The sequence below is a fragment of the Eucalyptus grandis genome, chromosome 11 (assembly GCF_016545825.1).
Source record: "Eucalyptus grandis isolate ANBG69807.140 chromosome 11, ASM1654582v1, whole genome shotgun sequence".
Lineage (NCBI taxonomy): Eukaryota > Viridiplantae > Streptophyta > Magnoliopsida > Myrtales > Myrtaceae > Eucalyptus > Eucalyptus grandis.
Window position 1 is genome coordinate 20,987,905 of NC_052622.1, and position 5,030 is coordinate 20,992,934.

Here is a 5,030-nt window from a genome sequence, read left to right on the forward strand (position 1 = left end):
AGTACTGGAAGAGCGAAATCGGTCACGAGAAGCTTTCAGGCTTGAAGGAGGTTGAGCAGGCAAAGGAAAAGTGAGGCAAAGGAGTATTCGTCGATAAAAGGATTATATTGAGTGAGCATCTTATGGTTATTGAGAGCAGATCACATTGGATAGTTTTATTTCTTTAATTTTTTTGACTTGCTCCAATGGAATTAATATCGAAAGGATCCAAAAGAAAGTTTCATTCATAACTTTTTGTCTTCTCGCGGATCAAAGGTGGAACACGAGATGACGTTGAGGGTAGAGTTTGTTCCTTCTTTTGCTTGATGCTGAAAAGGCAACGGAATCCTGACAAATGAAGGAGGCGATTTTCAGCGTTGGCATTGACCCCGAAACAATGGGGAAGGTGTCATCACTTTCATCCCAAGTTACCTAGGTAGCGGGAACAAGCATCCACTGGTAATATCATAAAGAGAAGGTGATTTTCAAGAAGCTGGATATTTTGGACCATCCGACCCGAGTCGCTCCGAAGTGCACAACACGCTGCTTGGACTTCGGGAACATTCGTTCGTCCTTTTTGTGGAAAGAAAGATCCTCGCGAGCGTCTCCACTGTGGGGTGACATCGAGGTCCATTTCCGATATTGAGCAGGAACCGAACGAAGACAAGAACATCGGACATACGATTGGCCTTGGGCAGAGACGGCCCATGCCTCAAAATCAGCCTTCGATCCAACGACTTTTCCTTACCATTTCATTCATTCGCACCGCCCAAAAGCAGTGTCCAAGCGGACGGTGTTGAAGATCAGCGCCTCTCTCTCTCCTAGAGTTCTCAAGATCTCTCTCTTTACTCCTCTAGATTTATCTTTCTCTCTCTAGACAATTCCTCAGCCGCAATTATTGACAAATGGGTCAACAACTTGCAATAAAATAATAGAAAAAAGATGGTGCGGGAAGTCGGTGGATGTGCCGACTTTGTCCCCTATAAATAGGGCTCAACAAGCATCCACTGGTAATATCATAAAGAGAAGGTGATTTTCAAGAAGCTGGATATTTTTGGACCATTCGACGAGTCGCTCCGAAGTGCACAACACGCTGCTTGGACTTCGGGGAACGTTCGTTCGTCCTTTTGTGGAAAGAAAGATCCTCGCGAGCGTCTCCACTGTGGGGTGACATCGAGGGTCCATTTCCGATATTGAGCAGGAACCGAACGAAGACAAGAACATCGGACATACGATTGGCCTTGGGCAGAGACGGCCCCATGCCTCAAAATCAGCCTTCGATCCAACGACTTTTTCCTTACCATTTCATTCATTCGCACCGCCCAAAAGCAGTGTCCAAGCGGACGGTGTTGAAGATCAGCGCCTCTCTCTCCTAGAGTTCTCAAGATCTCTCTCTTTACTCCTCCAGATTTATCTTTCTCTCTCTAGACAATTCCTCAGCCGCAATTATTGACAAATGGGTCAACAACTTGCAATAAAATAATAGGAAAAAGATGGTGCGGGAAGTTGGTGGATGTGCCGACTTTGGAGAAAATATTCAGTGGTTCGTGCGCGCCACGTCATCCGCTGACGTGGCGTGCACATACCACTCAGCTTTTTCGACACCTGTCCTGGGGATCCGCAGGAAAATGAAAGACTTTCTCCGCTCGGCTCGGCTCGGCTCGGCGTGGGACCCACAATCTGGTCAGACTGAGGAGAAAATCAGGCGCCATTTTAAAAATTTCGGACCGAGCGAGGGTTTCTTCTTCTTCTTCTCTTTCTTCGCGCCTCCCACTCTACCCTCCCTCTCTCTCTCCGACGAACAGGACGCGACTCCCAGTCTCTCTGTGCCCTCCTTCTTTCCGACCGGCGAACCACGGCCAGCAACCGACGAACCACCGCACCGGACCGGCGAGAGGACCGCGACCCCTCTCTCTCTCTCTCTGCATTCCCTCTTTCCGACCGACGAACCACCGCACGGACGAGAAGACCGCGAGCAATCGACGAACCGCGGACCTTCGCTTCCCCGGCCCCTCGCCGCCGGCTTCTCCCCGCCTCCTTCAAGATGCGGCAGCGCGGCCTCAGGTGCTCCGCTAGCTGGCTGTTTTCCTCGGTTTCCATGGTGGGTGTTCGGGATTCTCATTTTTTTTTTTTTCTTTTGTTTCGTGTGTGGATGACTACTAGTTCTAGGAGCAGGAGGCCGCAGGTCAAGAAGGCTTCGCCGGATAGGCCGTCGTCGATTGTGGTTAATGGAGAGGGCGAAGAGGACGCTCCTTTGGCGGAGAGCGTGCGTAGCGCTGATTGGGGAAATTGTGGCTGATGATTCTGAGGACGATGATTCCGATGGAGTCGTGATTGATGTGGAGAACCAGAATGCTGATAGAACAGAAGCTTCCGACAGTACGGCGATGGAGACAAATTTGGTATTTTCTTGTAGCATTTCTAGTGCTTTCTTGGGAAATTTCTTTTTTTTAATCTGTCTGGATACGCGTATGCAATGTGCACATTGGTTCTAGTTCATGAATATTTCGCAAATTAAGAATTTGAGAGCATGTTTCCTTCGGGGGAGCTGCAATTGTTTTACAGGTTCAAGCACAGTGACACTATTGATGGTTGATGTTGCAGTGCCGCCTATCCTATATACGGGCTTTACTTTTTGCACTATAGCATCAATGTGGTTGAATTGCAATACATCTACATTGCTCAATTATTAGGTTGTTCTTTCCTTAAAATTAAGGGCTTAGTTCACTTGCCCTTCCTTTTTGTTCTGTTAAAAACTAGAAGAAGGCTCCATTTGCCTCTGTAATTTATTTTCCGTCTGTTTTACCTATAGGAAATATGCTCTCATTCTAGTCTTTTGAATATCTGTACATGTTCTTATATGGTGTGAATTGTTACTTCTATAGTAGGCCATCAATAGTTCTTTAAAGATATATTATTAATTCCTTCAATTTTTGTGGCTTCCAGGCACCATGTTTCGTCGATGGAGTAACTCTCACCACAGTGAGGAAGATGACTCGCTGCAGTTTGAATCTAAGGTAATTAAGATTTCAAAATTGCAGCGCTTGTAGAACTGGACATTTCGCAGAGTGTATCTCCTTGATCGATTGCTCATATTTATCTGATTTCCATGGCTGACCATGTGGTTGACCTGAGTCAGTAGTTTTTCTGGCCATGAGAAACCATGAAGTGGCCTTTTGCAGATAATACTTTAACGTCAATACACCCCCTTATCTGTACCCCTTTTTGCAGATCATGGGCATCGGAGGCAAAGTCGGCAGGAATTACAGCGGGAGTGATTCGAGCTTCGTCGACTTTCGTCGGGACACTTCATCCCGGAACGCCTGATCCTCGAGGCCAGTACATGGTTCCAAGCAGTTACAGTTTCCCAAGGTCGATGAGTACTCCCTCAAAAGGAAGATTGAAGGGAGTTCGGCCGGTTCAAGCAGTGGTTTCCCAAAGTCCAGGACTACGGTGGGCCCTGATGCTCATTCAGGATCTTCGGTTCTCATCTGCCACTAGTGCGGGGAGCAATTCAAAAGTTGGATGCTGTTGAAGCTCATCATCTCCAAACATGCTGGTAAAATAACATCTTACCTTGAACCACATGATCATATCTGTTTCTGCATTGCCTTAGCAGTTTCTCATTCTCTGGTCTAGATAAATATAAAATCGTTTGTTTAATTTTGGAGTAGCCTGAACGAACTGGGGATTGAACTTCTGGTTTTAGCTTATCTGAGGATGGAAATTCTTAGACTGAACTGTCAATTTGATTAATGTCATTGCAACTTTTTCTTTTTCCAGTAACTGAACTAAGTGATGGAGATTCATCCAAAGGATAGTGGAAATAATCTGCCAAACGAGCTGGTTGAAGTCTGAGCACAGCAGTTGTGAACAGATTGAGAGGGTCTTGAAAGTCCACAACATGCAAAGGACCCTCGCCCGGTTCAAAGAATATTGAGAGATGGTCAAGATCAGAGCCAGCAAGTTATCCAAGAAGCACCCCTGCTGTTTGGCTGATGGGAGCAGCTCCTAAGATTCTATGGCACGGCCGTGGCTTGCTCGCTTGGTGCCAATTCTCTTGTGCCAAGTGTCAAACAACTGTGTTGATATGAATTCAATATTCTATCAAACACTCTTGAGGCAGTCATTAGTTGGTCCAATTCCTGGTAGAGATACACTAGCAGACACTACTTTTTGGTGCACCACCAAGAGGCCATATTCAACTTATCTTGTAGTCCAGCGGCCAGCAAAGAATAGAACAACATAGATTAGTCCCATTTTAAAGTTTGCCTGCTCTCTCATGCCATGCCCGTCTCTTTTGCATTGCTCTTGGCTCTTGTTTCATCTTTGGCTTGGTACATCATTTATCTGTGCATGAGATGCTGTTACAGTTGTAGAAATGCTTTAAATCCATCATTTTGAAGGCTAATATCCCGAGACTCCTTATTCTCTCACTTCGTTGTGCTGTTAATATGAGAGGATGTATTTCCTCCTCTTTTTAAATCCAAGTTACGAGAATTCTCCTGATCCAAGACTGACGCTTCACATTTTCGGGCGCAGGTTGTGAAGTACTTCTTGGATGCTAAGACTTTTCAAAAGGTTAAGTTTGTGTACCTGAAGAACAACAATAATTGTCGAGCTCATGAGATCATTCTTTGATGAGAGAACCTTCCTACTGAGTTCGGAGGAAGAGCAAAACTGAAGTACGACCATGAAGAATTCTCTAGGCTAATGGGTTAGTTTTGGCTTTAGCTTTGACTTTAAAGAAATGAAGTTGGTAGAAGACATAACTTCTAACTTGAAAGTGACTGGCTCATTTGAGAATTTAATAGTACTGAACGCTGAACCTTAAATCATAGATGTTTGGATTCTTGGATAATTTTACTTCTAAAATGAAGCATATAATAACCTTGAGTGACCAAAAGCCATAATACCTGATGTGCAGTCGCTATCACCCCCCTCAGTGCAAAAAACAAAAACGAAAAAAAAAAAAACGAAAACACACACAAAAGAAGCTAGTCCGGTTCACATGGGCCAAGTCTTCAAAAGGACTATTTCAATTAACGCAG

At 45.1% G+C, this 5,030-nt stretch overlaps 1 long non-coding RNA gene across 1 annotated transcript; it reads left to right on the plus strand.

The window, feature by feature from the left end:
- The first annotated feature begins 2,257 nt into the window (after positions 1–2,257).
- LOC108960760 lies at positions 2,258–3,262 on the plus strand. The gene is made up of 3 exons (XR_005547935.1): positions 2,258–2,381; positions 2,926–2,996; positions 3,211–3,262. It is a non-coding gene; the product is annotated as an uncharacterized LOC108960760 (long non-coding RNA).
- Positions 3,263–5,030: the final 1,768 nt, after the last annotated feature.